We start from the raw sequence: 9,958 nt of genomic DNA, 5'->3' as shown, positions 1-9,958 counted from the left end.
AGGAGCCTTAAATCCTACACCTGCAGCAAATAAAATCATGTGAGTAACTTCTCACGCTGTATTCAGTTACACCGCTTGATCATTTCTGACTATCTGTTACTTTCCCCCAGACTAGAACTTACAACCCTCTGGTCTAAAGTCTCATATCACATTAGCTACACTGTTTTCAGCTTCAGACTAACACCATGCACACAGTCCCCACTCCGGGTGGGGGTTTGTTTCAGAGCCATGACTCCCCAGGGGTGGGACCCTACAGAGAGCTGAGGCAGTCTCAGATGTCAAGGGGACCATCCACAGTGAAAAGCATGTCAGAGTGGATCAGTCTTCCTGGAGGATGACAAGCCTTCTCAGCAAGAATGGGCTGAAGAGGAAAAGAGAGAGAGAGAGCCTGGAAAACCCTGAGATTAAAGCTGATAGTCAGGGCCATATAAAGTTATATTTATTCATTTAGTTGACACTTTTCTCCAAAGCAACTTGCAATGTTAAGGTGACCATTATTAAAAGCTTACCCATTTATACAAGTGGGTAATTACCTTGCTCAAGGACACTAGAGGTAGGAATAAAACCTATGACCTTTAGATCCAATGGCACCAGTTATTACCACTATACTACAAGGTATTCCCAAGTTAAGGTGTTTCCTAGTACTACTGTAACTGAGGTTTTACCAATCGACCACACAATCGAGGTATTAGACTGACCCAGGTGGGACTTGAACCCACAGTCCTCAGCTCCGAAGGCTGATACCTTGTCCATTAGGCCACTGGGTCTCCTTTGACAGCTATAAAATTACCCCCAACACACAAAATGAACATTTTTCAAGTGAGAAAAAAAAGCACTGCAGAAGTGTATTCACATTGCATAGTTCCAAAACCCTGTTACTACAGTAAACAATGTCAGACTTAACAGCTCCTCGGTTTACAAATACAAGCGGAACCAAAAGCCTGTTTATGATTCCATTTGTATGTCAAATGTTACTTTTACCACAGACGCAATTAATAAAAGGTCGATAATACAATTATGGGGGTACAGTGGCGCAGTGGGTTGGACCGGGTTCTGCTCTCTAGTGGGTCTGGGGTTCAAGTCCCGCTTGGGGGGCATAGTGATGGACTGGCGTCCCATCCTGGGTGTGTCCCCTTATGCCCTGTGTTGCCGGGTAGGCTCCGGTTCCCCATGACCCCATATGGGACAAGCGGTTCAGAAAGTGTGTGTGTGTAATACAGTCGTCCCTGAAAATATTTACAGATTTCACCTTCTGAGAGTTCAGATGAGCCCCAGGTTTGAGAAGGGTAAAAATATTTTCTTACGAAGAATGACATGCTTTTTCTTTTATTTTTTGCATTTGTAAAAGACATGAAAGTGTAACTTTATTCAGCTTTACAGACCATAGCACAACTAGTTTGTATATTACATTCTGATGCCCTCTTAATTGAGGTGATTCCCCCTCGTATGGTTTGAAGTCACATTCCCTTCATTAGGGCTATAAAAAATTTAAATGATACAGCATTAACTGCAAGCTAAAATAAGATAAAAATTTAAAAAAAACTTTAAAATGACTGAAAATTAAAATATGTTATCACCTATTTGACAAGTTCATCTCATAGTGTATCACATTCTTCCCATCAGGTCATCCCACCCCCATGATCCGCACGCACGGTAAAAACTGCCCGTCCTGAGCGGGGACGTGGCAAACTGGAGCCTAACCTGGCAACGCAGGGCGCAAGGCTGGAGGAAGATGGGACACGCCCAGGATGGGACACCAGTCCCTCGCAAGGCACCCGAGCAGGGACTCGAACCCCAGACCCGTCAGAGAGCAGGACCCGGCCAAGCCCCCCCGACCCCCATAATGCAAGAATGCAAAATTAAAGCAGTACAAAGGTTCTGTTCAGTCTGGGTGCTGTTTGCTGCCATCTATCAGTTCTGCAGGTTAACATAGGTCATGTTCCCTCTGCTTCAGTCAGAAATTTTATAAAAAAGTTAAGAGACTGCAATTATAAAAAACCTGAAAACGTATAACTCAGTCATTTACAACATTTTGAGCTGGGGCGCATGTGCATGTGCTAACCCCGAGTTATATAGGTGTGTGTGCACTTTGGTGTTAAGTCTATGTTTGATAAACCTGGTTTTCTACATCTCCAGCCAAACAGTGACCCTCGTTTCCTTCACTCTGCTCTAAAGGTCACAATAAGGAGAGTAATAACATACAGACCAGTTCCTTTTTTTATTGTATGTTGCAGCTTTTCATTACTTTTGGGCCTCTGGTTCAGTTTGTTATGGCAGGTTCAGAAGATTATCGATTTAAGGCCCTGGAGAAGCCTTGCTGTTACACCCTCTAGCGAGGTATTTTGAAGTGCTCCAGTAAAAAATCCAGTTTTATATATCGGCTCAGCTAGGAGCTGCTTTGGACAAGAGTGTCAGCTAAGAAGTTGTATACTTACTAAGGAATGGTGTAGTAACTGAAAGCTTAGGCGCCTCAATCTTCAGAGACTTTACCGGCCAGCTTACTGGCGGTATTACAGCTCTGCAGGGTCTGGAATTCAAGTACTTCATGTTTGCTCAGCATGGTTGTCTTTCACGTTTTCAGGTTCACACATGTCGTCTAGCCTTAGCAGAGGCAGAAACGTTCCCCATGGAGGTGGGGGAAGGGAACCGGGTGAGAGAGCAAACCACGCGGTGACGACATGTCTGAGAAACACAAGACGACCCCCCCCAACCTCGTCGGAAAGCCGTCGCATCGATAGAAGCTTCCAAGGCCTGTGGGCGAGAATGGTGGCACAGAGAAGAGGAGAACGAGCCAGAGGCATGGCGGAGCGGGGGGCGGGTGGGGAATCTGAGGACGGAGTGTGGAGAGAGGAGCCTGGTGGGCGGCCAGGTTTAATGAGCTCCTGCCTCTCAACCCTCCGTGGAGGAGCGGACACCGGAAAGTCCTCGCTAAACGTCTTTTATAACTCCTGGAGCTGCCCAACCCCTGTTGGTGACACTGATAAATGTTTGCTCATCTATTTCGGAAGAGATTATCAAATAAAGGGGACTCGACTGTGTCGAGGGAGACGCTAACAGGGAGCTTCAACCAAGCCAGCAACATCTGGCGAGCATCTCGGCTGCTCCGAAAGACTGCTGGTGCACTTACCCACCCGTTTGGCATTCACACTTTGTCGATCGCTTAACGTTTTCCCTAAAGTGTCAGCGCCTTGACAGGTTTACGGTTCTCTCCGAAGTAACCGCAGAAAAAAATCCTCCATGTCTGCGGTTTTCTTGACAGTGAGCGTGAGTGTCGATGCTTACGGTTTGTCGAGGAGGGGGTTTCACGCGCCCACCTATTCGCCCACGCGCTCAGTCACCCCTCCCTCCTTCCCTTCCTCAGCCCCTGGATAGCGATCCATATTGAGACACAGCTGCACAAATTTGTGTTTGAAATAAAGAAGCAAAGAGGAGAAAAAATGTGCTGCAGGAAGGCAGAGGCGATGGGAGCGATCGATGCGTAGCCGTAATATGTGGCAAGGCGGTTCAAAATGGGAAGATGAACGCAGTTTCCAAACTTGCAAAAGGTTCCAAAATTGAGGAATCTCGTAAAATCAGAGTTCAGCTCTTGTCGCACTATGTGCTATTGTCTGATTGGCACAACACCATCTCTATACTTTGTCGCAATGCATGTGGCCCAAAAAAAAAAAAAAAAATCACAGTCAAGTCTCGCTTTTTACCGTTCTTTTCAGAACCACTCCTGATGTCCTCTGCACCCATCACAGGTGCTCTTTTTTCCTGTTAATGTCATATATCAGCGATTCTTCCCCAAGAATGTACACCGCACAGTCAATCTGGGACGCTAGTGCTTTGGCAGGTGAGGAATATCAGAACCTTAGGCTACGACTGACCGATTGTGATGTACGGGTGTGCGTCTGGTCCAGGAGGTGACAGGGCATAAAGTGGTAACTAACTGAATGTTTTTTCATTATTATTTCAGCACTTCCCACACCCGTGTCCAAACCTGCCTCACCATCTTTTGAGCCTGCACTACTGAGACTTACTTTGACAGGATTTGATGTTTGTCTGGTTTAACTTGATGACCCCATTTCCCACGCGTGTCCCTTCCAAAAAATATATCTCCTCCCCAGCTCAATCCAATTCCTTTCCCAAGTGGACATTCCTGAGCTGTTCATACATTGAATGATCCCACCAGCCACTTGTACTCAGACCCCCAGAGGTTTTTTACTCTCATTTATTGGATTGGGAGCTTTTTGCTTTGCTCTCTTCAGTTGCCCATTGGCTTACCTACATACTGTCTATAAACTACGTTTGTCTCTTGGTTCTGGTCATCAGTTCTATATCACAAACGCTCAATTGTTCAGCACTCTGCATCACTCTACTATTCACAAGAAGATACCACTTGTTCATTTCCCGTGGTCGGCCTATTGCCCTGTGGCCATTTCCCATAGGTCTCGTTGCCGCCACCATGGTCCTTTCCACTTCCCACAATGGCCCCATAGCCAAAAATTGCCAAAAACATGAAACATAACACTTAATACAGAACTTTAGGAAAATAACATGAAAATTATTCTAAGAATCAAATACTACCAAAATCAATTCTAAGTTATACCCTCAAGGCACTATTGACAATCGTCAGTTCAAATCACCACCTCCCTCGTCATCTCTCTTGTAGGCATTTCCAGTTAGGTTAAGGATAAGGAAAATCCCTAAATCATGTATTTTGGAGCAGAAAGTAGTACAAGTGTTAAATAGATGGCTTTCTTCAACATGAAGGTTGCAGGTTTTATCCCAGTACCTGCTAACTAAGGATCCTTTATCAAAGCGCTTATCCTCAACAAATCCAATAAAGTTACTCTTGTAACCCTAGTACCCCACTAACACTAACCCTGCTACAAATATTTCAGATACTGTTTGTTAGTTCTGAATAGAACTTTCAGTTAACAAAAACAAAAAAATAATAATATTTTGGAAATTATTATTATTATTATTATTATTATTATTATCTCATGCATTTAAAAAAAAAAAAAAAAAAAAAAAAAAAAAAACTTTAGCACAAAGGGTCCCATTCATTAATCCATATGACAACATATAAACATGTTTATATGAATAACTAGAGTTTAATATTGTAACGACCCACGTTACTGCTTTAATGTAAATAGTTGCATTATGGGAAATTTGTAAATAATGTCCGTAACCGCTGGGGTTACGTCGGGGGAAAATGGTGGGGTGACCGTGTCTCCGGGTGTGTTGGAAGAGCTTAGGGGTGTTAAGACAGGCTGGCTGTAAGCGCAGGTCTTGGAGGAAAAGGGGTCCTCGGACCGAGAGCATTATTCCCTTTCTGTTGATGTTCAAATAAACCGTTCGTTATGAACGCTGCCTCCGCGTCCTCCTTCGCCCCATCCAAACCCACGGCGCTGCGCGCCACAATATGTATCATCTCCAAATTGTGCTGAGTTGCAAAATGAACAATTACAAAACCTTAAATGTGTGAATCTTAAGTTTTTTCTACAAGCATTACCACAATCTCATGTCTTACTTAAAAACAAGTCCCCATGAGCCCAAACACATCCAATTAAAGCTCTGAATGTCCAGAAATATAACTGCAACCTGCTTTTCTGCTCATTCACTAATAAGCAAATTATATCATAACTAGTTGCACCCTGGGATAATGACTCTTTCATACTAATAAGAGAAATGCAATACGTCTGCAAATTAGCACAAAGTCAACGAGGATTCATTTCTGTTTTTTTAAGCGGTTTTTTTTTCCTACCATTTATCTCAGTAACAACACAAGTCAAACTAAACAAAACTTACAACACCCAGCAAGTAGAAAAAGCTTCAAAAGCAAAGCTTTGCACAGCTCCATCTTATCAAGTAAATAGGTATATTTGTTAGCTGACTGAAAGCATATACAAAGCAGCCAAGAGGTGCTATAATTAAAAGCACACGGAGAAATGATAAGTAGCAGGCAGTCCAATATAATGCACATCAGGGTTAACATTTATCTGCTTGCCATTAGTATCTTGATCTACAGGAGGAGGTGGGATTCAAACCAAAGCCCTTCAATGCAAGGCAATGGCTCTAACACTACACTACACTACACTACCTGCTTCTCCCAGATGTATTATTGATGAGATGCCCACCTGACTCATGATCTGGAAGGAATGATTCCAGGAGGTTTTTTTTTGTTCCAAGTCAGGCAATGAACCACCAAAATCAGCTTCACTGTGTTCACTGAATGAACCACTATGGTTAAAGACATGGAGAACCTTCTGGGTCTCCAACAACAACGTCACAGCAATCTCTTACATTCTGCAAAACTTTTAAGCTCCTCTTCCCACTTGGTAATAATGCAAAAGTATTGATTTGAGAGATTTGTAGACTCATTTCATTTTTTTCCCCAGATGCAGCTAAGAATATGTGCTCTGATCTTTTAACAATACTTAAGACAATTATGGGATTGTTAAGGGATTGAGGTGCATAAAATAAATTTGAAACAATGATAATGAAACAGATGATGAAAAACTGGGAGGAAATACTTGCGCTAGCATTTGTTTATAGTTCTGGGTTTTAAAATATATTCGTTTAGTTAATTATGAGTGGATCGTGTTGCTTTCCCACTGTTTGAAACATACATAACATAAAAAGGTAACAGACACATTAAAAAGTTGTTAATGTACAGAAGGGGGTTCATGGAGGTAATAAAGAAGCAATTTATGACTGGGATTATGGCCTAATTGTTCCCCATTTTCCTTATTAGTGCTTCTTATTCTTCCAAACCTTGAGGGCCTGGGAGAGAAAGAGCAGATAGGCTCTTACAGAGTGAGTTTAGGGTAGAAAGGGATCTCTCCACAACTCATCTCCCACCCAGACCTGCTAAATACCCCTCCAGCCTTCTGGAGTATTAGTCCAGGCCATTTTCAAACACCTTTTCAAGTCCAAAATGTGACGTGATGATCTGGCATGTTGAGATGCGGTTCAGATGTGTCCACCAAGGTAGAGGAAACTTCACTGAAGCTTCCAAGAGATCCCGTCTGCTTCATTCTTCAAATGATTTCCCCTTCTTTCCTGGATCAGGAGCAGTTTCGCCCCAAACACCTGGACACCAGCTGCTGTACTTCACCAACACCTGACAGACCCAGGGGACTGGAAAGATGTAGGACTTGGATAAGGATGAGACGTGAGAGAAGACACATTGACGGCCTAAGAAAACAACCAACTCATTAACCGTATTCCTATCTTATGGGAACCAGCAAACATTCATATGTTTCGCTCCATCTCAGTAAAAAAGAAAATAATGTATCATCAAGGATTATTAGCAGAAATGGGGGTATATAGACTTTAAATGATAATGTGAGATACAAGTCTTGTATTCCACTAAGGTTTTTATTCATAATTTGAGGATATTGTTTTGTTTGTGTTTATGGCCTCAAGAGAAAAAGCACTGTACAAGGTACCTTCTCTGAACACCAAGCATCTTTACAGCTTTTGTTAGTTCTTTTTGTGTACGTGAGCTATTAGGTTGCATTTTTTATTCATAACCCTTCTCTGAGGGGATTTTTTCAGAGTATTTTTTAATCTGTTGCCAAAGTCCTTCGTGTCCCTCTGACTGCAGATAGCCACACGCGGGGGCAGAGTCGTGCTGACGCAACAAGCTTCTCCACCAAAACTGGGGAACGGAAGGCAAGGAGACAAACAATTAAAAATACCAGTTGGCTGGATGCTCTCCGTGGGCTTGCTGGTAACCTTCTCAACAAAGGAGAGTCTCTCCCACCTTGCTGGCACAGACTTCGGTTTCCCCCTAATCGTCTGTTTGGTTCACTTTCTCATGAGGTGATTGGTGTGTGAAATTGGTGCTGGTCTGTAAATGCTCTGGCTACAGAGATGCAGGTGTAAATCCCATCAGATTTTAGAGAAAACTGTGGAGGGTAAGTGGCACAGGTCCCACAAGCTCACACATTTATCCTGTTTATCCCCCCTCATGCCGCTTGTCTCCTTTGGACAAAACATGGTAAGACAACTATGGAGAATGTTGCAGAAACCCAGTTGAACTGGGTTTCAATAGTTTCTTGTCCACTTTTGTCACTTGGTCTCTCGATGAAGAGGCCTGGAGCTCAACCAGAAAAGGACTAAAGTGTTTCGTCCAGAGTTGAAACCCCACCAGCTCAGCAAGATTCATCTTGACAGCGAGGTCCTGCTTACTTTTTTAGAATCCTACCTACTTTTATAGGGTCCCAGACATTTTTGCACTTGCATTCCCATATCATATTCTGACCACTTTTATGTTACTGGAAGCAGGTACAGTAGTGGTTAATGCTGTCGCCTGGCACTTGAAGGACTCAAGTTCAAAACGAACCTCCTGCTGTACTGTCCTTGAGCAAGGTACCTGCTCTAAAGATGCTCCAGTAAAAATCGCCAATCTGTGTAAGTATTCAGTTAATTTTCAGGAACAAATTAACGCTGGATAATGGGGTAAATGTACATGCCAGACTAACAAGAGCTGAAACATTTTCATTTTCTTCCTTTGGGATTCATTCATTCATTCATTCATTCATTCATTCATTCATTCATTCATTCAGTTTCTGCCAGTATGCTGTAACTTATGGGTATGGAGATCAATAAATGTTGATTCCTTCCATATACCTTGCACATCTCATGGACAAAGCATGCCATTCTCAATACCTAAACAGTTTAATTACATCAGTTTTCTAAATAATGTTCCGTTTTCATTGAGTTCATCAGGGCATTTCTTCTTGCAAAGAGCGGCAGAGATGCCAGTAAACATGGCTACTGGGTTAAAGAGACATGTGTGTTCTCAACTTGTGCAATTGATATGATGTGAATTGTGCAAGTCTTGCAGTGTACATCCTTGTCAAGACCCAGTAATTAAGAGCTTGGATGGAAGGGAAGTCGGTGTACCCGCCAGACCATGACGACTGCAGTAACTCTGCCCTAGCAGTTTTCCTACCAAGCACATCACTGAACAAAGACGTGGATGAGCACAGGGGACAACAATATGAAAAATATATTCAGGGACATTCAAAAGGCTTTTGTACTTGACTCTATATTATTGCAAGTGGCTGTGGATAAGGATCTGGCAAATGGCAAATATATAAATTATTAAATAAATAAAATATACATGACAAAAGGCGGGTGAATGATGGTAGATGATTCAGTATGAATGCCTGCTGTCTCATCTGTCAGGTATATGTGACGTCTCGGTTATGCATAAAAGCTGAAATGCCAGGTGTAGATATCCTGATGGACTGGTGCATCTGCTGGGTACGACGCTGCAGCAGTACTGTGCCACTTCACCAGGAGGGTTGTTGTTTCTTACCAAAGTTGACTCCCTGTCATTCACTCCATGCACATACCTCAACTCATCCCATCTGTTATGTCTGGAAGTACTGAGCCTCATAAATGAGAGACAGATTAGACAAAGAGTCACACGGCTTGGGAATAACCCCAATCAACATTTGACAACCTGCTCCATATCCCTATAAAAAAATTACAGCCCCCCATTTGCATCACCGAAATGAGTTTTACAACTGTAATTCAAATCCGGCGTGCATACATGACCTTATGCAAATTAGTTTATTCATCAGTTACCCTGTTGATCAGATCACTGCCTTTGCTGAGTCAAATGGTGGTGGGGGAGGAAGGAAATGGGAGTGCTTTTCTAAGCTTGCTGGCTGTTCCCGTGGTGCCCGCCTGTGATTCATCAGTCAAACCTGTCAATATGATAAAATTCTGGATTATAAGACATGCATGAACAGAACACAGAGCAGTTTACAAACAGTAATAACAGACACCGTAATATGAAAGAGTTATGCCATGTTTGTGTTCTTGGTGTTTGGCAATGATGATCAGAACTTAAGACTTCGGCTGCTTTCCATCCATTGAGGAGAAAGAAGAGGAGACTCTGCAGGCAGAACAAAGATGTGCTCTTAAAATAATTTATAAAACTACAGTATTT

At 42.7% G+C, this 9,958-nt stretch overlaps 1 non-coding gene across 1 annotated transcript; it reads right to left on the bottom strand.

Annotated features, from left to right (window-relative positions):
* Positions 1 to 694: 694 nt before the first annotated feature.
* trnar-ucg (transfer RNA arginine (anticodon UCG)) lies at positions 695 to 767 on the bottom strand. Its single transcript has one exon. It is a non-coding gene; the product is annotated as a tRNA-Arg (tRNA).
* Positions 768 to 9,958: the final 9,191 nt, after the last annotated feature.

Source organism: Scleropages formosus, chromosome 9 (assembly GCF_900964775.1).
Source record: "Scleropages formosus chromosome 9, fSclFor1.1, whole genome shotgun sequence".
NCBI classification, from domain to species: Eukaryota; Metazoa; Chordata; class Actinopteri; order Osteoglossiformes; family Osteoglossidae; genus Scleropages; species Scleropages formosus.
The sequence above is the reverse complement of the archived record's forward strand: the minus strand, read 5'-3'. Positions and strand labels throughout refer to the sequence as shown.